The sequence below is a fragment of the Copadichromis virginalis genome, linkage group LG7 (assembly GCF_057382275.1).
Source record: "Copadichromis virginalis isolate Kocher_CV1m ecotype Utaka linkage group LG7, C_Virginalis_male_GT1.1, whole genome shotgun sequence".
Lineage (NCBI taxonomy): Eukaryota > Metazoa > Chordata > Actinopteri > Cichliformes > Cichlidae > Copadichromis > Copadichromis virginalis.
Genome location: NC_140624.1, coordinates 66,232,369 through 66,258,190, shown reverse-complemented (window position 1 = coordinate 66,258,190; position 25,822 = coordinate 66,232,369). Strand labels below are relative to the sequence as shown.

General features: G+C 40.4%; 1 protein-coding gene across 1 annotated transcript in view; it reads left to right on the top strand.

Moving 5' to 3' along the window:
* The window catches only part of znrf1 (zinc and ring finger 1), a 68,260-nt gene that overhangs the window by 1,555 nt on the left and 40,883 nt on the right, over nt 1-25,822 (top strand). The window lies entirely within an intron of this gene.

Sequence of the window (25,822 nt, the reverse complement as noted above, 5' to 3'; positions counted from 1 at the left end):
ATGTGTTTAAAGCTCATTTCTGTGTGCGGATGTTTTGGGGAGAACATAGTCACCGCTGCGCCGTCTGCGTAGGTCATTGCTTGTTGTGTGAAATGACTCTAATAAGCCTGTTGCCAAATCTGGCTGGGTGAATTAGCCCAGCGATTATAGGGGAGAGAGGGAGGGAGGATGGATGGGGGGGAGGAAGGGCTGAGAGGGCTGTTCATGCTCATCATCGGCTTACCACCCTGCACAATATGTCTGTGTGCGCCTGAACACAGCTGCACACTCACAGGTATATGTAGGTCTGATGTCGGGCGCCTCCTCACACTCACAGTGAATATCAGTTTGGCTGTTTCCTGTGGCGCTTAGAAGGAACAGCAGCACTTCAGAGACGAAAAGAGAATCAGCTGGCACATAAATCTGATCCTTCTGAAATCTTAGAGGGTCATTTGCACTTAGAAATGCCAATCTCACCGCTTTCAGTGGTGTTAAAACACAATTTATTGTTATCATCATTATTATTTTACAGCTGGTCATGTAACATTATAAGCTGTGTAGACCTGCCATGTCAAACTCATTTGAGTTTATGACCAAATCACATTGGTTATACGTGATTTATGACCATACATAACAAATGTGATTTCAGTTGATTAGTAGTATGAACTGCACAAACTGAGTCATCTTTTTTAAATACAAGTGCAAACGTCTGGGGGTTTAGGGAGCCAACCTTACCCACCAGAAACAACGCTTAGCCACATATCCATCTTTGGATGTAGTATAACTTTGTGTATTCAAATATTTAATAAGTAATTGAGGAACCTTATAAACACTGTCTTCTCTCCATTACACAAAGCAGCCTCAGCCTGGTCCCCAGGCTCTCATTATCAGCGCTCTGACCGGCTCATGGAAAGAGAATAACAAGTTGGATGTCAGTATACATGTTGTTTGCACCTGGCCTACATTGTCCGGTGACTCCAATGTGCTCTCATAACCAGGTTGGAGGATCGGAGTGTAAAACTGGAGAAATGAGCAAAAATATGTAAATATTAAACAGACAGGAAGCAGAAGCATGGTCACGGCTGAACAACCTTTGATTTTCAGCAGATCTATTGGGTTTCTGTAGAGTTCACCAAGTTAAGCTTATGACTCACACCAGTACATTCACCATTACAATAAAGAATGGAAGGATTACTGAAGGGCCTGCTGTGCACAAGGCTAAGGGGAACATAGGTCCATTAGTCCACCACAAAAAACCACAAAGAGGTCCAAAGTGTCCATAAAGAGATGCAAAATCACTGGAGAAAGGAGAAACAAAACAACCATAAACATAAAGTTATGCAAAAATACAAAACGTCAATAAAGAGACTGTGCATAATAGCTACAGAGAGAAATAAGATGTCCATAATGAGATGCAAAATAACCATAAAGATATGCAAAGAGACACAAAACGAATGCACAGAAAAATAAAACGCCCACAGCTACAAATAAGCTCAAAATAGAGATGCAAAGCATCAATACAGAAAGTAGAAACAGTTACAAAGATATGGACAATAAATATAAAGAGATGCAAAAATGCCATAAAGAGATGTAAAAAAGCCTCGAACATACAAAATGCTCATAGAGAAGGCAGAAATCATGATAGAGAGATGGAGAGTATTTAAAAAGAGATGCATGACAGCTACAGACAGATCCCAAACTTCCATAACACAATGTAACGTGACTCTGAAGAGATGCAGGGTAGATGCAAAGAGCTGCAGAAACATGCAAAATTATCCGAGTCAGAAAACAGCTCCAACTACAAAACGGCAGAAAAAGTGACACGAAGGTTGCAAACTAGCATGTGAGGAAGGCAGCTCTGACCAAAATGTCACCGTTTTAATGCTGTAATAAAAAAACTGGTTGCTTTTGTTGCAAGTTTTGCTATTTTTCATCTGTCTACGCTTTAGCACGGCTTTTGGTTTATAACTTTTCTCAGCTGGGTTTTATTCTGGGTGTTTTTCTTGGCTGCATTTAGAACCACAATAGAGCTGTGTCAGAAAATCCAGGACCCTCATTTATTTCCACTGCGAGCGCACAGTGGGGTGCCACCGCAAAGGGCCCCGGCAAGAAAACGCCCGTAATCTGTCAGAAAAAGTCCATCCCGGTTCAAAATGATCAGCGTCACTGAGCTTTTCACCGTCAGCCAAAACCATGCGTGAAACTGTCTGTATTTAATAGACAAGATCAAAAGATCACTGTCGCCTGCTTTTTTAGCTTTTATTCTCATTTATTCATTGACCTGAAAATCTTTGGTCACAACTTGTTTTCAAAGCTTAGCAGGAACTTTTTTGTCAGGTGGGAATTTGTGTTTATTCCCGTCGTGCACAGATGCTTTATGTAATCACGCAGCTCGGAAACCGTTACACTGTCGTTCTGATCAGGACTCTCATCAGACCACATCCTAAAGTTCAAATAAAGCTGTTAGCACGTAGCATCATGCTACATAATACTATAGTCCTAGTAGTGTAACTACATAACATTATTTTGCACAGTATGATTTGTTTTCTTCCTTTCTCTGCACATTTATTACCAAAAGCCTTGAACCATTCCAGCAATCAAAAGAACTGCCCTTGAAATCAGACAGCATAAAGGATTTATTACTCTAATTACCTGAGGTCGACCCCATCTAGCAGATTCTCTTTCTTTGAAAACAGCAGGGTGACAAAAACATCACAATTAAATCTTAATGTTCAAAGCAGTGCGTCTCACCTTGCTGTCTGTAATCAAAGGCCTCACACGCAGCCGCTGGTCTGTAGGGAAAAATGGCTGTGACTGGTTGGTGCGTGGCTGGAGGTTGCTGCCATTAATTTGGTACTAAAGAGGTGTACAAGGCTGCCTGCAGATTGCTGCAGTTGGCAGCAGTCAGTATGGAAAATGACAACATGTCAAGCAGGTTGAAATCTCTTAAAAGTGTGAAAGCAGAAACGGAGAAGTTTGCTTTTGAAAATAAAAGTTCCGCCTTTTCAAATGCATTGGTTGCAGCGGTGCAGCACGCTCTTTGCAGCAACCACTTGGCAACTGGTTGGGGAGTGGAATATGTGTTTTTTCTTAGTGGCCGGTGTTTGCTGTGTCTGTAGTCTTCATGTTTCTGCACCTTTGGGCTCATCTGCCTCCATCTCACCCAATCCTAACATCCTCTCTGTCACGATAAACGCTCTGCCCGTCCTTCTTCTGTTGTATTCTAGGCAAAAGACGGATGCAACTGAATTTTAACAAGCCTCTGTGTGTATTTAAAAACTGCTGTCAGGGAGGCGCAGTTACAACATAGTGATGGGAAAACATGTTTTATCAGCTCACCATATTGCTCATGTATCTGTATCTGTTTTACAGCTCAAATTTAGGAAGGAAAATATTTAAATATAAAGTTTATGGTATACACTATTTATTTATTGACATGACTGCAATGATTGCTGCTGGGAATGCTAATTTAAAGTGTTATCAGAACAAGTCTGCAGCTCCCCCAGGGGGCAGCTCCCAGCTGTGAGCGTGGTGTAGAACTTTGGGTTTTTCCTGCAGGCTGTCACTCTAAATGTTTAGAGCTGCTTCTACAGTATTACATACAGTCTGTGAAGCACATGGATCCAAGCTACGATTACCTCGCACTAGTTTTTATAAGTAAAAAGCTGCGCCCATCCCGTCCTTGTGTTTGGACACAGGTTTTTACTTATTTGTGGCGCTATCGCTAAATCAAGTTAGTCGTTATTAAAATGAACTAGTTGTGTCAATTTTCTCAAATTTCACGTCATTGTTAGCTTTGCTAAGTTTCCTCTCACACTGACATCAACCTCACAAACTCTGTTGTTGTGATTTTCTGCTATATAAATAAAGCTGAATTAAAAAAAATTGTGATGCAGGTGAAAAGTAGCAGTTCTGACAGAACATGAGTTACTTTGTTTTGATTTCGTGGACAAATATGGACAAAAGAGTAATTTTTAAAGTAAAAATAACACAGTGCAGGAGCAGCAGAAATATATATATAGTTTTCATGGTGTTCATGGTGTTAACAGGTTTGGGTTAAAGACAAAGAGCAGACTGTCGGCTGATCTCGTTAGACTGATTTGCTCCATTACAAAATCACCAAGTTATGTCGAACTCTGTGCAGCATCAGCTCATGTACATGTTCTTCTTCAAACACACTTTATGATCCTTCAGCGATGATTTAGAAAAATTTTTTTTTCCAAAAAAACAGGGAAACTCTTAAGTACCAGAGCAGATAAAAATACTCACACTTCAAACGAATGCTCATTTGTGGCTTTTGTGGACCATGAAAATGCCACATTTCTTGGTAAAATGGATTACTTAAATTTTTTTATTATGAAGCTTAACTGTAGCATTACACAGATACAATAATAAAATGGGCTTTGAAGGAATATCTTCTGCAAATCAGGTCTGTTTAGGCGTCTGAGACGAAAACATAAGAGCCACAGGTGCGACTTGGAAAAGCTCGATCGAGTTCGCCAGAACGGACTGACCATCTTTTTAAAACAGACAGTTTATGATTTGTTTGTTGCTCTCTATGAATCTGCTGTCAGATTTGCTGTATAGACGTTGCTGAAGTACAAGAGAACGTTTGAAGACACTACGGTGCCCCTGTGCCAGTGCAACAGGATTAATGGTTAATACAGATGTAAATATAAGAATCCTTCCATAGATTCCTTGAATCACTTGCCTCTTTTTATATGAGGGCTCTGCTTTACCACATTTGGAAGCTCATTTGAAGTTTGGGCTCCTTGTACAAATGTCCAGAGATGCAGATGTCATCATTATTTTACAAAATAGCCAACGACAGTGCTGGGATGTCCTTTCGGTCCTTTTAGCTACTTAGATAAGTCACCTTTTTTATTACAAGGACAAACATGTCTGTGCACCACCTCTACTACCTTTGGTATCAACCTGGGACTGAAGTAGCAATCCTCACTTTGTCCCTCTAAGGATTGTATAGGAAATTCTTTTACTTATGTATTAATCACATTATTTTATTGTATGATGTCTTGGTGCCACTGGACTTTAACATGTCTCACACTCACACAGTAAGACAAATGGTGGGGGTCCAGTAAGGAAGTTGGGGGAAGCAGACAGCTCCACAGGTAGAGTCTTTTGTCTCTTTGAGGACTCTGGGAGGTAGCAAGGGAGTGTGAACCTTAAGGTGTGAAACAGCTGTGTACTGCCTTTTGTTCCTGAAGAAGGTATTTAACTGAGAGCCATGTTAGACTCAGGGAGACTCTGCTGATCGTCTGCCCCACGGTCATGTAGGCTCTCCACAGGCTTGGTTGTCTGTTCTTTGTGTGTTTTGATTAAAGAATGTTAGCTATCGCTCACCGCACGTCTGCAGGCTTTATTTCATGGAAACCTTCCACAACAGGGTCCAACAGTATCTATACGTCTACATACACAAATCCTTGTTTTATCCTTCGATGAAAACACATCTGCTGTGGAAAATGTCTGTTAATCAGACAGGCCACACGTGCCTCCATCCCTTTGCCCTTGGGAGGTCGGTGTGTGTTTGTGAACACGGTAGAGAGCGAGCGCAGGGGGAGAGCAACGCCAGCCTCAAAATCATCATCACAAGGGAGAACAGATTGTGTCTTTGAAATTCAAGTAAAGGCCAGTGATAACGCAAAAGTGTGTGTGTGTGTGTGTGTGTGTGTGTGTGTGTGTGTGTGTGTGTGTGTGCGCTGAGCTATTCAGATGCTAAGAGATCCAGGCTAATGTTTATCATGACACAGTCCAGTACGAGCTTTGCAATTGCATTTTAATGTGACCTCGCCTCACGTCTTGCCTCAAGATCGCGTTAGGTTGCTTCATCCTCGCATCCATGTTCGGTCCCCAGCAGGTGGAGGTCAAATAGGCCACACGCTGAGCCGCATCACGTGGCTTCTGCTTGAGTCTGGATTTGGGGATTTTTACAACGTTCATTCATGTTTTTGCAGCAGCTTCATCTCACTAGCCCTCTGCTGACAGAACACATGGCAACGGGCATCTGTGCGAGTCGGACCCCACAGTGAGGAACTGCTGTGTTGTGTCTGCAGCGGGTATTTGGATATTCAGTAACAAGCGGCGTGATGAAGTGTTTCATGTTTAAAGAAGAAGTGATCCTGCAAACTTCAAAGCAGATTTTGATAGCTGTTTAATGGCTTCATATATTTAAAAATAGCTCAAAAGTGCTTATAATATCAGCTTTTCTCAATCAATATTTGTGGGGTTGGATTTTAGGTCATTCAAACATGTCACAGATCACCTTTTTGATGTTTTATAGTCTGATTAAGGTTGGATTTCAGGAAGATGCTAAGCCATGTATGCATGTACAATACAGTTACAATAATTTAAAGTTCAACAATGGATAATAATTTGTTTTTTTTTCATGTGAAAAGTGCAAAGTGTTGCATAAGTTAGCACGGATACAATTTGAATATTAATATTTAAGTAAGTAAGTTGGGGAAAAATGCATTTTGTGTTCACTCCGACGTATCCAAGGCAGAAATGGTTTTTTATGGACATAAAAATGTGGCCTGCAAAAGTTAAGTAACAGAAACCAGTCTTGTTTCATAACACTTGTGTTTTTTCTGCTTCGCTTTGGTCTTGTATGTAAAAGGCTTTCTTCAGTTCTTAATTGCTTTCATTACTTCCAACGTTCCACATCTGCTGCCAGTGAGAAGCATGAAAGGCCGAACAGTTTGAAAAGGGTTTGAACTTGGAGACCTTCCTTTAATGCTGGAGTGTCTGTAATTAATATGTCAAAAAAACAGACAGATGTGACAGAATGGCGAAGAGAGGCACACCAGACTGAATGAATCATTAAAGGAAACGGACAGAAAAGAATAAATCTGTTCATTGTTGTGAGATGTCAGCGTGATGTAACTGAAGGACAGCAGAGAGAGAGCGCAGGAAATGTTGTGACGAATAAAGACAGTTTAACTATTCAGTCCCCATTTTTACACTCATGCTGCTCTCATCTGTGTACTATAGCGGTAGCACAACTAAAACCCAAGTTATGACATCCATAAACGCCGATATTGAATCTGAAATTGGTGGAGAATTTTGAACTTGAATTAGGTGTAGTGCAAAAAAGTTTAGAATGCAGTTAGAAAAATATAGCCTACTAATATTTAGCTAAGAGCACAAAAGGTAGGCTACTGATAAAAAGCTTCCGGTTGTTGTTCTTGTTGCTAGCAGGAAAAAGTAGAGTGCCCTCTGGTGGACAAGCCGTGCAATGTCAACACTCAGAGCACGGATGAAATCCTTACTTTTTAAATTAGAATTTGTCAGCTATTATAAATATTGATACTGATGGATGTTTGTGGAGGAGCGTGGGGATAGTTATAACATTTCTTAACATCTTTTAATAATAACAGTAATTAATTAGTCATACAATTAATTAACTAGACCCCCATCCCTGAACTGGATAAGCAGAAGAAAATGGATAATGAGGCTTTGGCTCAGTGGCCCTGTTAGGATGTTGGTGGTCTTTATCTACTCGACTGACATAGATAGGTTAGAACCGTCTCCACCTAAAGCAAATTCAAAGACTTTATGTGAAGTTTGGTCAGGCACAGGTGTACAAGAAAATTTGCAAATCTCTCAGTGAAGTAACACGTCTGACTTCACAGTACAGCCTAGCGCTTTGGCGAGCCTTTTATTACTGTATCCATCGGTCAGAGTCACAGTCATCCTTAGACCAACAGGCCTCCCCTCTACCCTCCTGCCTCTTTATCGGCATAGCCTTTCAATACAGCATCAGTGCTTAATCAATACACCATTTGCACTTTTTTTCTGACCAGCAAGTTTAATCCCTGCCGGCTCTGACTGCGAATTCCCCAGCGGTAAATGGCAAGTGGAAAAGCATTTCTAAAGCTTGATTACATCGCCTGCTTGAACAGAACAGGGCAGAAAACAATGGAACAAACTCAGTACAATCAGAGGCCTTTGCAGATGCTTCACAAATGTCCCAAGACCACAGAGGGGCTCATTTGCCCATTTCTTACAGGGAAGAGCAGAAGTGATGAGCTGGCTGCTTATTTGAAGAATACTTTTAAGTGATTTGAATTACTGGAGTGCTGAGCTCAATAAGACTTTTATATCGGCATCCAAATTTTTTGGATGTAAATTTGTCGTGTAACATATAAGCAAACCAAATGGTTTGCTTTTTTGTAAAAAAAATGTGTCGTTTTAAAAAACATCCCAAAAAATTGAGTTAATGTGAAGCAATGATGAGCTGGTCCCGATTTTTCTACACAAGAAAAGAATGAAATGAAGATTCTGGGTTCATCCAATTCTCCAGAGAAGGCAGCAGCAGGGAGCATTTCTTACATATTTCAGGATGTCAGTGGGGCAGTTTGAGCTCGTGTTGACAGAGTTGGGACCACATCTGTGTGTCTGAGGTAGGACAGTGTTATTTTACTATTTCTATATCGTTTGAAAATTCACTACCAGTGTGTGTTTTGAGCTACTTCTGCCCTTGTTGCCAAATGGAGCAATCTGATTGGTCATATGGAGCTTGATCAAAAAAAAAAAAAATCTGAAAATTTATCCTGTAAAATTATGTTTTTGGTTTTAACAGCTCCATTAAGAACAGGTGAGTAAAAAATATTTTTCACAAATTGTGTCTGGTGGTCTGCTGTGTAAAACCTTTACTAATATATTCATTGCCAGGGACGTCCCCATCTTTATATGGAACACATTCGATTATCTAATGCTAGCTAGCTAAGCAAATAACGTGAAAATGTAAAAGTAATTTTGATGATTTAAAATTAGATTTATTTGATGTATAGTAACAAGTGAAAGCTGCAGAGTTTGATCCTTAGAGGAGACACAAGTCAGTTTGAGGTTGCGTCAGGAAGAGCAGCCTGCGTAAAAATGGCAGGACAGAAGAATAAGACATTGCAATCATATAGTTTATGCTAAAACGCACACCTAGAGCGTACAGGCCTCTTAGTAGCCCAACTTTAAAGAAATTCTACTCGCAAATCTCATACTGGGTTTAGTATCTAAACTGCTTCAGCCTGCATACAGTTTCTAGTGCCTCTGCTGCTTTGCAACCCACCTCCACCTCACCTCCTTTGTGCTAGTTAAGCTGTTTCGGATTCAACAGTTTGTTGTCACTGATGCCTGTTTTGTTCTCTGAGAGGGTCTTAGGCACCTCTTCTCTGATCTTTTAGCTCTTTGAACATGCGCCACACTTACAAACAGAACTTCAGTGATGTACATTCATACTATATTGGTCCTGACAGGATTATATTCCCTGTTATTGTTGACCATTAACAATAGATCTGTGCTGTTCACATGCAGAGTTATTAAGTATGAAATAAAGGTTTGTAAACTCGTACCCAAATCAGTGAGTGTAGAAATCCATGGGCAGAGGAAAACACAATTTCACACTTCCACAAGCACACATACTGCAAAAATGCTATTGCACTGTTATACACACTCATAATAGACACAAACACACAGGAAAACAAAGCTTTTCTCTCTCTCTCTCTCACACACACACACACACACACACACACACACACACACACACACACACACACACACACACACACACACACTCTCAATGTCTCTCTCAGCCCCATCATTTCCTCTGACCCCTCTGCCCAGCCCCCCTCCCTGCACTCATCTCATGAGTGGATGTCTGCGTGCTATTGTTCTTAGATTACAGGCACATAAGCGAAGCTGTTGCCTTCATGGAGAGGTGCTTTTTCATTTAAATGTGATAAGCAGAAACATGCACACAACCGTTCGTTCCAAGACCCGCTCTCAGCTTAGACTAATAGGAAGGGTATTGAAAAAATAGGCGTGGCAACAGCAGAGAAGCACCTCCTTCAGTGCGATCTGCCAAATCTGATTTTGGCTGATTTGAGTTTTCACTCTAAGAAATACAAATGAGAGCAAACATGAGTTGTGTAGTTTTTCTTGAAGGGAATTTTTATTTCGTGCCTATAATAAAACACAGACTAATTGAGTATTTGTAAATAAAAACTGAATGACAGCATGACGCTCTTTATCTTACATGTTTCCCACCTCTGTGTGGGGGGGTGTTGGGGGTGGAGCTTCTTACAGACACGTGTCAGACACAGGTGGCTGTCTGCTTCATCCCTTCATCCTCCGTGAGTCACAAACTGCTTTGTTTGTACAGTTGGGCCCTTTTGGAGCATTTTAATGAAATGATCTGAAATATTCTGGTGTTGCTGTGTGGAACAGTCCACACACGAGCGTCAGCTTTTGTGAGTGAAATTATGGTATTTCTTTAGTCTGTATGCAGCAGTAGATAACAGGTACATGCAGAACTGAGTGCTGAGTTTAAAGACCTCCAAACCTCCTCTGACAATAACATCAGCACATCGTTTTGATCTTGGAGCATCATGGGATGGATTTGCATGAACGAGGAGCTCCTGTAGGTGTAAAGTGTCGGTGCCCAAGCATTTTTTTCCACATAGTTTACTGAGTGGAACAATCCTGTTGCCGTGTGCGGTGCAGCAGTTACAGTTATGAAGGCGACAGCTCATGAACCACTCACAGTCAGTCAGCCAAAAACCAGCCGATTCTGTTCAGAGGCCACTCTGTCGGAGTAATAGTTAAGATTAATATCCAGGTATGTAACATGCAGCAAGTCTTATTTCTCCCCTTACAACTGTGGCAAAGTTAACTTATTGTTGTTTTTCTTACATAAGAGAAAGAAATTCAGTTTCTCTGACTAAACTCATATATTAAAGAACACAAATGGTTATGTAATAACTCCTATATTGTTTTAAAATGAGCTGAAAAAACAATGAAACGAGGAAGCAAGGAAACAGAAGTATGATGAAACAGATTTACAAGGATACAGACAACAGTTTGAGGGCTTTGTGTTTTTATTTTTACTAAATTTACAAAGAAGTGCGGTTTGGGTTAAATGGTTCTTTAACATAAGATGCGAGAAATGCCCAAGAAAAGACAAAATAATCACACATGTACTGGTAACGACAACAGAGAGTCCCAAAATGACCACAAAGAGACAAAAAGCAACCATAAAGAGACACACAAAGACACCCTGGATGGTGAAAGTGGCACAAAAGCACACATAGACACAACATAAATGAATAAGAAAGAAAAAATAAAGAAACAAAAGCAAACTGAAAAAGTTGGAAATATGATTTTCTGTAATGGGTTTAGATTCTACGAGGCAAAAGGGAGTATTTCTATAATAACACAAAATACATAAAAATATGCAATAACACAAAAAAGGAGAGTGCAGGTTGAGTCTGGTAGACAGTGAGATTAGACGCTGCTGCTCGGGCCGGTGCTTGCATCATCATGTTCAGGATTTGGAGGGATGAAAAGATGCAGATTATTGACAAGTGTATAACGGCGTCCATACTCTGACACATGGATATGAAAATCTGTGAAGTGCTCCTTTGAACACTAAAATAAATCAGCACAGATCCTCCCACACATGCTTGCAGCAGCGCACACAAACAAATAAAAACACCACCCGCTGATGCACGGCGTACGTGGGACTCAATCAGAGCTGCTGCCGTCCATGCGATCGGTGAGTTGTGGCTGGATTTCACAGCAGAGGGTTTCAGAAACACGGGGATGGGGGGAACATCTGTGCCGCTGAACCGTCTGGTTGCGGGATTCGAGAATATAGGTCAGCACTGCAATTTATTTCTGTTTCCTCTGCCGCGCTCTCGCACACACTTCCCATCTTTCCTTGTCTCTTTCCTCTCTGTTAACTCAGCACACTGAATTCTCAGAGGAGGTTTGTAAGGACACACACAGACACACACAAATGCACACACACACACACCTACACACACAAACACACACAGACACTCTGAATACATGCAAGGACAGAATGAGATGACGGGGAATGAAGGAGAGTCTGCGAGGTTGGGAGATGGGATTTTTGTTGCTGTGACAACTACAATGCTGCCTATCGCTGTTGGTTGAATAAGCTCACTATGCACATGCACACACGCACACGTGTGCATGTACACACACATGCATGTACACACACATGCATGTGCAGACAGACACGTGCACACATACAGCGTCACCTTTAGGAAAAGTTATCTCAATCCGACTATTCCTGAATTACTTTTGAAACAACCACAGTCACACACACACACACACACACACACACACACACACACACACACACACACACACACACACACACACACACACACACACACACACACACAAACAGAATGCTACTTATCATGGCAGAATTACCCAAAGGGTCTAATGGGCAGAGGCCCGTTAGACACGTATAAAGGAACTAATAATATTCTTTTGTTGACCATAAAATAATCACAGTGAATGAAAAAAAAGACCACAAAAGGACTTAAAATGGTTACAAACAGACAAGATGACTACAGTTAGACCACAATCAACCTTTGTTGTTACAGCACTTTGTGCACAACACAGCCATAAAAACAGAGAAAGAATCAGATATACAACTGTAGCACAAAACAAAAACTGCACCATTATTTAGCTTATTGTTCCTGACTAACACAGCCATCTTGTAACCTGACTCGGCTGCGATAGCTGGCACTGGGAGTGTGTAATTATGTAGAATGACAGCAAAAGGTGCTGTCAACACGTACAGTGCCAAAGCTTCGGGTCCATCCTCTAGTTTGTAGCTGAGTCCTGACTCTGAATGTTTAGAAGCATACCGGGCTTCATTCCTCCATGCACTCTGCATGGACATCTTTACTTTTCTGTACTGAATTCTTGGCCGAAGAATTATAAAATACTAATACTTGCATAACTAAATAAAAATTTGGTACATTACCAAAAAATAATTTACTGTTAGGTGAGATGAAGTGGTGGAGAAAGGTTTTTAGAACTATTACTTTAGCAATAAAACGGGATGAAAACACCTTACTACACATAAAGCTGTTGTGTTGGCAAGTTCTAGATAATGTATAAAAAATTAAAGTATTTATTCTGGAGAAAAATGTTCCCTAGCAGTGGTAAATGAGCTTGAGCTCATTTTAAACACGTCATACTCTATTTAATCTACAGCAATTCATCTTATTCTATAAAGGATATAAAAAGAAGCTGCTAATGAGCTCAGAAACAAATGCCGAGGTCTTGATTTTTGAAAAATTATTTTAAAATATTTTAATAAAAAAAGAAAATCACTGCTTGTTAACTGTCAGATAAAAGCATTAATGAAAAATGAAGATGTGTTGGGAAAACTGCTTGTTAAACTTAGATTTATCCTATATGCTAATCTGACAGTGATGACTAAGGCTGCACATGTTCCACTGCCTGTTTTATTAGACTGGATTTGACCTCTTCTCTCCATCATCAAGGCTAAAATACAGAAGACATCCAATTGCTAATGCTAGCTCTGCTGGGACATGAAGCAGAAAGCAGAGCTGGTGACAGCTCGGTCCCCTGTCAGTCACTCATCAAAGATTGGAGGTTTATCCAGAATGCACATGTGGCCTCTCAGCTCCATGAAATGGAGACGCGCTACAGTTGCCAACAGGATCCACGGCAAGCGGAGCTTCCAGCGACAATAGCCAATTACAGCCACAAGATGGGAGTAATGTAATCGATGCAAACAGAAGCTTTATGACAGGACGCTATGCGAGATTAAAGGACTAGAGAAGTTGGTGTATTTTAATTGATGTCTATTTTTTGATTTCGCTGGTCAAGCACTGCTTGCCTTGCTTTCCCTGACAGAATGCCACTGACTGAATGTAATTCAGATTTTGCAGAAAAAAAGTTTGTTGCCTACAGAGTGTCATGTGTGCATTTGTTGTTTGTCATGATAATAATGATCACGTCAGCTGTCAGACACAACTTATTTGCAACAAAGCAGCTCGTTTCCAGCTCAGTTCTGCTCACTTTCTGACGCTCCTGTATCAATAAATATCGACTCTCTGTCCTCTATATGCTCTTCTGGAGAGAAGCACACGCTGGAAATCTGTGCTGACTCTGTCCCATGTTTGTCACATTACAATTACACAAGCAGCACCTGTCTTGTTAGTAGATTATGTGCTCCCTTAATCAGTCTGCCTGTTTGCAACCTGCTAATTTGCGCTGCTCTTGGTACATTGTGATGGTCATTACTGAAACAAACTGCCTGCCTCTGTGTTCACAAAGTGGCGCTTTGTTAGTGGATCACATGCAAATATTCCACTATCATTGCTACAGTTTTTGATTGCAGCATCCTTTTAATTTGCTCGCTTAGTCATTCTCACACTGAGTAACCACAAAAAGAGAGACAAAACAAAGCTGCTGCTTTCACTGTGTTTGTTGCCCCTATAGAGGAAGAAGTACAAGGCCTGTAACGTGTCTGCGCACGGGCTTGGTGTTCCTATTATACATGCATTTGTTTTAAAAAAACAAAACAAATGAGCATAATGTAAGAAAAAGAGACAGAGCTAGAAAATAAGTGAGGAAGACACTCTGTTCTGTCCGCAAGCATTCATAACACCGTTTAAAAAGGTCATCAAAGGTTGGATCAGCCGTGCGGCTGCATGTCAACACCTTATGCACTGTAATTGCAAAGGCCTGGGCAATTATGAGCAGCGAGGGTTCAGCAGTCACCGTGGCAGTCAGTGGGCACGGCGACCGTTGCTATGGACAGCGCCTTAATGTCATCACAGCAGAGCAAAGAGACTTTCTAAAGATAAATCTGTGACTTGGGCAGCGAGTGGAGCAAGGAAAGGCAACTGCTTACAGGCAACGAGAGCGAGATATGAACACTTAACTCAGTCATATAAAGGCACGCTTGGATGTAGTGGCTTGCTTCTGTTATGTTTTTCACAACAACCTTGCTGCAGCGATCGTACTTCTATCCTTTTCATACATTCATCAATAGAAATCTTACAGAACATGAATATCTTTAAATGGATATTAGTTGGTATGTGCAAACATTTTCCTGTTGTGATAAATCACAGTGTGCTTCAGAACGGGCTTGCTTTCTCACGTATAAATCACTCCCCTATTGGGGACAACGCAAATCCTCAGTTTGAGGCTTCGTCCTCTATCTTTTATGTACAGTCTCTGGCCTAGTGTTTGTCAAACATGCAAAATATTTTCTGGTTCTAGCTTTTCAAAATGCAAATGATCAAAGTTGCTGATTTACTGATTAGTTGAGTGACAGAAAATGAACAACTGTTGTGTAACTGAAGATCTTTGAGTTTCAAACTGCAATCAGATAAGAAAACGTTAAAACAGAAGGACATTGAGGTCGTCGTTTTCACTGGAATCTGACATTTTATAGACTGAACATTTGTCTAGCTCACAGTTTAATCAATAAATTATGATAGACAAAATCATGGTTCACTTTAAACTGCACTGACGAAACAAACAAACGTGTCGTTTGCTGTGTGACATCGTTTTCATGTCAGCAGAGAGGCTTTTTGATGTTTCAACATTATTGCGATGTTACATGTTGTGTTAGTAAGTTTCAACTGTACTCTGAGACCTTAAACTTGTTGCTGTACTACTTTCACAACCGACAGATATTATCAGTGTTTTCTTTCTCTGGTTGCTGTGTATGAAATGGGTTATTATTACAAGAATTTGGTACAAATTCAAGTTAATGCATCCAATGGATTGCAATGGAAAACCTTTTTGAATATACGAACAGATCGTCTGCTCAGTTTCATATCGATAGTCTATCCAGTGCAAAAACTCCACTACCAGTGGCATTAAATATTTGAATAACTAGTGACGTTTATGAACTTCAAGCTAAAAAGCAGAAAGTAGCATTAATAACAGTCACTGGAGAATATTATTCAACCTTAAACTAGTTAAAGAGGATCAGACTGATGTGGTGTAGCACCTCAAATAAACAATGAGGCAGAAAGTGTAACACTCACCAGCCAGAGCGAGTTATTTAGCCCGTGTATTTTAAATGGCACTGGTTCATTTTAAATCTGATCTGACAAACTATATATAGACAAGACAAAGACACGTGTCAAATGGTGTAAACCATTTTAAGACACCAGCAGAACAGGAGCAATAGTTCTGTAATAGGAGTGCGTAGACAGCAAAATTGCAGTTTCTGTATGTTTCTGTGCAGGTACATACTCGCACATATCTGATGAATCACGATGTGATGCACACTGTTTTTACACAGAGTCCAACAAAGAAAATGTTTCCAAGCTTTTAGTGGTTTTTACCAGATGGGGGAAAGAAGCTCAAACGTGATTATTGCACAGAGTCATTTCTTTCTAGCTGGAGCTGAAAATCAAATTCAATTTCTCAGTTAGCCGTCTATGGCATGAATTCTGAGGGGATTTTTGGAGAAGAAAAATATTTCCACTATCATTGCTGCAGGTCTTGATTGTGACATAATTTGAAATGACCTATAACTGACTTCGGATCTTCTAACAGTTACTCAAACCTGATTCTGGGCTCCGCTCTTACTCACTGTTATTCTTTTCAAGTTCACTGAAGAATGAGTTTAACTATCCAGTCACATCTGTCCTCCAATCAAAGGTTCTTGTGCCCATTTTCTGTAAGTTAGTACAAGTTTATGTTCGTGCATGGTTTGCCTACTTATCCTGCCACTCCGTGCTGTCACAATGTTTAAACAGAGATTCTCCTGTAGATCCCAATCCCTGCTGCAACCAGAGATGGGCAGCAATCTGATTACTTTTTTCAAGTAACGAGTAAAGTAAGGGATTACTATTGCAAAAAAGGTAATTAGATTACCGTTACTTTCCCGTAAGCACGCTGCGTTACTAAAACCGTGATTTTTTTGCGACAGTGTCTCATGACAATGATGTAAGCGAGTGAAACGTTTGTGGCAACAGCTGTGTGCAGATCAACAATGGATCATGTATCGAGTGCGGCAGCGAGTATGAGCGTGCAGCGTTTAAAGCGTGGAAGTACTGACCTTATTTTGAGTTTGATTCCGTAAAAAGTGACAAAAACATTAGCGTCCGCTGCTCACTGCGTGGGAAGAAAACTTCTTTTACACCGAAAAAAAACAACTTCCGAGCAAGTACCGACAGTACGCTGCCACGGGAATGTGAAATCCACAGATCCTTCCACTGACCGCTACGACACACCTGCACCAGGGTAAACCTCCGCCTGCCCCACTCCTGCTATACAGGTGAAAATAGAGCAACAGGACCGCTGAGTCTTTGACTTTATTTATTTTCTGCTGTGTTTTACTTGCATCTATTTGAAAGAGTGAGTGTAAACACAAAAAACTATTTTATTTTATGTGCTGGAATGTGCAGAAAATAGGTTTAAATGTTAAACAAATTTCTTCCAGTCAGAGAATGTTGCATACAATTTAATGTTTGCTTCATGCGTTAAGTTAAAAGATTAAAACTAATAAAACAATTTTCAAAAAGAGACTTTCATTTGATTACATTTTGTATGATGGATTATGCAGAAAAAATAGAATTGAGCTGAAAGATCTATCGCTTTATCACCTACTCAGGCTGTAAATCATGTTTTAAAACAGAAACTAAGTAACTAATTACTTTTGAAAATAAGTAATGAGTAAAGTAACAGGATTACCTTTTTTGGGGAAGTAATCAGTAATTAGTTACTGATTACTTTTTTCAAGTAACTTGAACAACACTGGCTGCAACACACCTGAACCAACCGAACTGAGTATTTTGACCATATGTGAAGTGATTATAAAGTTAAACAATTAAAAAAAGACCAAAATATATTTTATTCCAGGCTCCAAACTGGATTTTAATGCCATTCATGTGGACATTTTAACCCTGCAGTCTATGAGGTTTGGATCTTTTGGAACTGGCCTCTAGTGGCCATTATGGGAACTGCTGGATCTGGCACTTCAGTGCTTTGAAATTCATAATCCTTATTTACTGGATGTGTAAGAAATGCAACATAATGAGAGGGAATGTAACGGGCATTTTTAAAAATTCATTTTTTGTTACCTTTAAAGTAATCTACAGATAAACTGACAGATTTAAAAAAGGAGGACGTTGGAGCCCTCATCTTACAGCTCATCTACATTTAATCGGTGTTGGGGGAGGAGCACGGTGTGAAGCTGCTCTGCGAAGGCTGTTCAGAGCCAGTTATGTTCACTGTGTTGTTTACTGTTCCCGTTCAGGCCCACTGTGGTCCCCGGAGAGGAGGGCTCGGAGGGGTTGATTGAGCATTCAGGGACTCTCGTTGTTGCAAACATCCTAATTTAACCCCCGGTGACGCTGGATTGCACAGACCCAAAGCGCAGTCCGTGCTGTCTTCAAGCTGCGGCCCGTCCTTTGTTTTTCCACGGTATAATTATCCTTTTCTCTGTCTTCACCTCCATCTGAGGTTACATTACCTCCCCGTGTAACAAACAAAACACGTTTCTCGCTTTTCTCGCATTTCTCCTCACACCCCCAACATCCATCCTCTCCTCTGTCTCTCCATCTCTCTATTTTCTCTTGTTCTGTCCTGTTCCCATGGAAACTGCTGGTCTTTCCGGTAAGGTAAGGAGAGTTTGTTGGCGAGAGTTGCGTTAGTTGTAAGTTGTGATGTAATCAACCTAACAGTTTCCAGGGCTGCCGTTTATGGTCACGACAGTGGTAGGCTGCTGACGATCGGGCCTCCTCCTGTCTGACTGTGAGGCTCAGTGCGGTACAGATCCTCCTTTCTGATTCCCATTATGTCTCCTTTTGTGTGTTCTTTTTGTGGAACCTTCATAAATTCCCTCGTTCAACACTTTCTATTAGTTATAAACTTTGAGGGGGAAAACCACAAGCGAGCTTAACCTCTCTTCCATTGTCCTGTTCTTCACTCACACTGGGTTTTTCATTTTCCTACAGGTACATCTGTGCTGCAACGCTGTCTCTTTCTCATTTCCCCTCTTAGTGGTTACCTGTGCATCTTATATGCTTTCAGGCCTGTTCCTCCACTGTCCTCTGTCACATTGGCATATGGTATATGTAACAAATCTAGGAGCTTCTTTGACAAATTCAAGACTTGGATATATCCTTAGCCAGGTAGCCTAAAATTGGTCTTTTGACTCTACCTTAATAATGTTAGTGTTACCTGTCAGAAGGTCTTGAGGATTAATGTTAACCTAATTAAGTTAGGCATTTGCTTTAGTCCTTTGTGTGTCTTTTTTCTTATCATTTGCCTTTTTTGCTCGCAGCTATGCTTGTCTGGCCTCAAGTTCACATCTTGTCTCTGTATGCTACCCACAGTTCCAGAAACCACATAGAGCGTGTAGACTTGCAGAGAGAGGAAAAGAGGTGTTTTCCAGGTTGGATGTCCGTGTAGGTCCATTCCTGTAGCACGTCTGACCAGCTGATCTGCATCAGTACAAACATTTGAATTTTATTAGATCCCTGTAATGTTTTACTTGCAGCCCTGCACTGAAATTTAAGGTCTGGCAGATAAAGTGAGCACAGTTACAGTAGACTTTGGAGTAAAATTAGAAAGCCATGATACAGAAACAAAAGTCTTTATTAAGGACTGAGCATGAAAGGTCTTACTGAAGCTTTGATATGATACAGCAGTTTGCTTTAATCAGTTTCCATTTTTCATTCCTTTTTTTAAGCTCCTACCATCCTCAAAAAGACAGGAAGTGAAGCTGGGAGTGACCAGGATGGAAAAGATCAGAAATGAGTACTACTACTAGTACTACTACTAGTACTACTACTAGTACTACTACTACTAGAAGCCTTATTATTTCATCCCAAATCTATCCCTATAGACCAGGGGTAGGCAACTCCAGGCCTCGAGGGCCGGTGTCCCTGCAGGTTTTAGATGTGTCCTTGAACCAACACAGCTGATTTAAATGGCCAAATTAGCTCCTCAACATGTCCTGCAGTTCTCCAGAGGCCTGGTAACGAACTAATCATGTGATTCAGGTGTGTTGACCCAAGGTGAGATCTAAAACCTGCAGGAATTGCCCACCCCTGCTATAGACTCTAACAACGCAAATACAGCTGCAAGCACCAATTAAGGTGCGGAGCAGTTCAAATGATGCAAGATTTGTGCAACCAAAGAAACACGTGGCTGTCTAAATGTTCTTTGATGAAATTTCGCTTGATGAAATTTTAAAGAAGTCTGAATACAATTTGACACCCATGAATGATTTTTAACCTTCTGTTTTTAGGGATATGAACCCTATCTATTTAAACTGAGTGTAGGAATCATATCTTTGAGGAAAAAGCTCATTTAAAAAGCTTAACAGTTCATTCTTGCATCTTAAAACTTTGCAATTAAAACTGAATAATAAAAATATCATTTAAATATGCAAAAACTTGTAATGGTCACTCGTGCCTTCCTGTGTCCTGGTTAGATTACTATAAATCACAGTATTGATATCGTAGTCAGTACTCAATGTCCAAACAAGAACTTGTGCAGAATCCACCAAGCAGCAAATCTCACCACTCGGCAACAATATTGAAATACTTCCAGGTACATTTTTGAGCAGTCAGTTTGAAATATTGTCTAAATTAAGCTTAATTTCAGCGGTCACTTGGACCAAAAAGAATCACCTGTCAAATCTGATTTAAAAATTGCCTAAAATATATGAACTTTTCTGAAAAATCAGATTTCAAAAAGCTTTTCCTTTTGTTTGCTTCTCGAAGTTCTACATCTACAGCAGTCTTTGCTGTTGAAGACTTTTTCCCACAACCTTTTTAATGCAGGACTCTTTGAATGACTTCTGCTAAATCTGATAAAATATTTCCAAAATACAAACTACTATTTCATTAGCTGGACAAGCTTACACTATGTGGTCAACTCTGTTCAGTTTGGAAAAACAAAAAGTATACCTACCCCAACCTGGGGACCAGAATTGAAGATTAAAAGGTGATACACCTGAAGGACATGCATTTCACTCATTTGGTGTTTTGGTTTGTAAGGGAACAGGCTCCAAATACTACAGGAAATTGGTTCTCATTCTTTCCACCTGTATAACTGAATCAATTTCAACCCTTCATCTTTGGGACAGTATTGGAGGACGTGGATTTTCAGTCGGTTAAAATGACTTTATTGTCTGCGATCCTCCCAAGCACCAAAGCATTACTGTAGGCAGTGAAATGTAAAAGTTCAGCCGAAGGCTCGTTGTGTTTGGACACTTTGGGATACCAGGAAAAAACTGTCCAGCCAACATTGTGCTAGAGTGTGATGGGAAACAAAATGTGTGATAAAGAGCCTTCAGTGATCTGTCATACTGGGGGGAAACATTTTATATAATCTAGATTTAAAACACTGCAGCTGGTGACCAGCTTCGATCTGAACTGGGTGTCTAGTATTGATGGATTTCTGGTGAAGCTCTCGGCCCACATTGTTACAGACAGGCCGGTCCCCAAGTCGTATTGCTCTATACTTTATCTATTGGAGATTAGAAACTAGGTCTGAGGTACAAAGATACAAATAAGTGCCTCCTGCCAGCGTCACAAGTCAGAGATATCTTAGATGAAGCCATCACAATGATAAAGACACAACAAGGCTGAGACTTACCTGAGACTTTGGGTAACCTTTGCCACATAACAGATACTAATCCTGTACAACACATTGACTAATATTTAAATTGAAGCACAAACAAAGCCCTTCTAGACTTGCTTACTTAATGGAAACCATTAACAGGTCACGAAAGGCGGGGAAACCAGTCATTTGTAAAAGATTCCAAAGGATGCATTATGATGTCAAAAATGCTGTGATCACAATGTATGATCTGTAGAAAGGGAAGAAATGGGAGTTGGGAAGGTCACATTCATGCCAGAGCAGAGTTAAATAGTAACTGACAGAAGTTTCAAAGGGCTTATTTCTGACTCGGTATCTTATTATGAAACGAAATCCTCTGTTCCATCATCTACAAGAAGGCGGGAGGGTCATCAGCTTCCACTCGGGGAGAATAAGAACAAAATTGCCTCACTTTTATTTAAAGAGCCATTCTTACTAAACCACGATGTTATATATCATGTCTTTTTTAAAAACAAGTTAAAGTGCACATTCCTAAGAGTGTATCATCTTTGATATCTATTGATGAATACAGAATAGGTAAAGCTGTATTCTCCTGTTGTGCACCTCATGGGTGGAAGAGGCTTCAGAGCTCAGTTTATCTTCTCTTAGGTGATGTTTTATATACTGAAAAGGTTTAACATAAAAACTGTAACGGTAGAAAGAGTGTATGAGACTTTCAAAGGTAATGTTTTGAGTTTAAACTTCGGAAAAGTGAACCTAAATCCTCGGTTGCTTCTCTTTCTTCGAAGAAATTAGAAGTCTGGTAGATATGCAGAGGTTAAGATTGCACTGGCAGACCTGTATGTATGTATTTATGTGCATGTGGCTACACAGTTGGGAATTAATGTTACAACATTAAATGGACTGGTTCTTGTATGGTGCTTTTCTGCTCTACCTGCGCACTCAAAGCATTTTATACCCGACCTCCTGAGCCACAGCTACCATGCTCAACCTGTGATGTAAAGATTAGAGGAACAGAAAAGTCGCATGTAATGTCATAAATGTGGAATTATATTTTTATGAGCTACACGTGTGTCATTACTGAAGATGAAGAGTCCAGGTTCTGCTCATCTCCCCTCCACGTTCTTCCTTGTAGCTGGTTCCTCTGCAGCGTGACAAGCAGTATGACTGGAGTTGCTCTCAGACTTTCCATCTGTAGTATTAATGGTGTCTTCTCTCTCCTTCTCTCTGATCTGTCTGCCTGACACCGCCTGCCTGGAGTGCCACTGTGTGTTAAATCTCCACCTTCAGTCTGCGATGCCACAGAGCTAAACCCCTAGAGTGGCTTTGTTGTGCTTCTGCAGTGGAATCTCTGCCTTCAGCCTGTCTGCCGTAGCTAAATCTCAGCATGGCTATGTGTGTGTGTGTGTGTGTGTGTGTGTGTGTGTGTGCATGCGCGTGCATCTGCAGCTGAATCGGTTTCCAACTTCTGCCACGGAGCTGAAAAGCTCCAGTGTCCTCGCTTCCAGAATTAGAACAGAAATTAGCAGAAACATCTTGAACTTGTGGAGCCGGTCATGTGCGCAGCTTACCGTTGACCTTACAGGCTCGCTACTGTGTGTTTGCTCTGTGAGATTTTGTCATTTTTAGTAAAATGTCTTGGTTTTTATGTAGCTTATTTAGTGGACCACCTCTTGAGAATTCAGTTCCTGAAATAATAACAAAGTATCTATTTTTTTAAATCACTTTTGTATTACATCGGATTCATCAACTTTTTTCTGAATGCAGTTTTGCCTTTTTACCTGCTTCACCCATAGCCACTGTTTCATGCTCCACCACCTCCACTAAAGCATTACCATTACCTGTGAGTGTGACTTGTGGATGGTGACCTTTTGTTTTCTGCGGTGTCGCTGAAATTGCTGTGTCACTGTGTCTTAGTCTGCCGCCCAAGCCTAAACATCTCTTATCATCAGTTTTATTATCTTAATGTACCATCTCCAGCAGCGCTAAAACATTTTCTCCTGCATTGAGGGACCTCTACGGGTCCTTGATGTCCATCAGGAAGATCCTCTGAAAAATCTGTTTCTTTTAAATAATTATATGTAATTAAACTTTAGTGCAAACTTGACTTCTATTGTTTGGCTCCATTTGATTTCAGAGGACAGGAAACTACAAACTAGATTATGTATTCTGAGCTACAGGAAGGAAAGATTTTGGTTTGCTGTCTTTGACCAAATGAGATGGTGCACGTATGACGTCAGTATGAAAAAGACTTTCCCAGTATCCTGACAGTGAATACTAATTAAAACAATTAACATTTGACTATAAATTAAAGTGGTTTGCTTTGGAATCCGCACACAACATTAAGTACAGCATTCCTGATATATTCTTTTGTACACTGGTGGACACAGTGGCCAGACGAATGGAAGGGCCTGGAGTCTGGAGACTGAAACATTTTTAAGCCAACCCTGGTCGCAAGTGACAGTGACACAAACTTTAAAGACACAAAAGCAGCAAAATAAGAAATGAAAACAATAACAGAGATAAAAAGGGCATGAAAAAGACAACAAATGATAACAAAGACACAAAAAAGATGTAAAACAACAGCCTGAAAAAATTTAAATACCAAGACAAGTAGAAGAGCATCAAACAAATGAAGTACAGCAGCAGGACTGCATTACACATAAGCATAAATGAGATTTTTTTTTCATATTATAAACAGCAAATATAATGATATAAATCAAATCCATTTGTTTTGTCAAGCTTAAAGATTCCTTTGAGGTTTCTAAGATGTGAAAATGTCATAAAGGTCCTCGTTAGTTTTAGTTTAAATATTATTTCTTTTCTATCAGAAGCTGAAAATGGCAAACGTACTGCAACACACTGAATAACTGTATTTGAAATAAGAAACATAGCTATAGATAATAAACTCAGTTCTTAATTCTGACCAGGTAGAAGCTTCAGGTGTTCCAGAAGAACAAGAAGCAAAATGGAAAATGAAGAGTTGGGCAGTTTCATATAAATATTAATCGTCAAAAAATACTCCATCATTTCATTTGTATGGATTCAACTGGTTTCAATTTTGGAATATATATAATATAATAAGTGTGTAAATAGAAAAAGAAGAAGCTTTCCAATTAAACGAAGAAGAATATAAACAAAAGTTTTAGCTGTGTTCTTCTTGTGCTCCAAAGAAAAGAGAAAGGTACAGGAAAGCCCCGTTAGTGCAGTGAAGTGGATGGTGAGGCTCATATATGATGTGCGACTTAACCACAAATCCAATGTGTGCAGCTCCTTTCCAGCTGTCGCTCTACACTTGTGTACTCTTCTTTTTCTGTTGTCAGGTATGGTGCTCGAGAAAAGTCATGCTTTGTGCGCGCTCTAAAGGCTGCCACTGACTTTGATGCTAATAACTGCTAGTGGTATTAGTGCCCTCGTCTTTTCAGCTTTGTGTTTGTTGGATGTCTTCTTTGGTAATTTGCTCGAGTTTTTGCTAAAATTTTCTGTCTTTAATCTTTTTCTACCCCCAATGTTTCACTGAAGTCGCCCAAACATTAGCACAGTGGTTCCTACATGTCAGGTGCAGGTGTTGCTCACCTGCTATTCAAAACCTTTGTATAGGATTGGTATTGCAGCTAATCTGGAAATGTCGGGAGCACTGAAGTCCTCAGAAACGTTGGCACGATCAGCTAAAAAAACCTTTATTGGCGAAAAGCATTTACGTCAGCATTATCTTTTAATGACCACTGACTGCACTGATTGTTTACACTTGGAATACTTGCCTGAAATTTGCATCCTCATGGCTCGGAGAGAAATTACACACAAGCTACTGTTGAAAAATGTATGAATGGCCCAGCTGTCGTTACCGTGCGGATCAGGTGGTAGTTTGAGGAAACAGCCTGTTAGACGAGCTTGGGCCGATGGTCACTTGGCAGCTCGGCAGCAGCTTTATTAAAAGGAGAACTCTGATGCATCTGTCCCATTTTCTTTGCTTTCTGCTTCTTTTCACTTTATCCCTTCACTTTGATCCAACGTTTTTGTAATTCCTAACTCAACTGAGCACTCTTCCCCCTCTCACCATCCATCAATCCCATAATTCAGAGTCAATCTCTGTTCAGGCTTAGTTTTTTGCTTTTCTTTTTCCTCCCTATATGTCCCTTGCAACCTCTCTTTTTCATCAATTCCCACTTTCTGTCTCGCCTTCCTCTTTTCTCTGCTTTATAGTCCCCTCTATCTCTCTCTGTCCTCCCATCCTCCTTCTCACTTCTGCATCATAAAGTAGATGGCTGGATGATTCATGTCTGCCCCCGGACTGTTGTGATCCTTATTTTACTGCACAGTTAAACAGGACTCCCCCTTTCCTCCTCCGTTGTGTGTCTGTCCTCTGCAGCTACCGACACTTATCAACCAAAGCGTCATAGCGTTAACACAGATAACAGCCAGGACTGGAAACAAT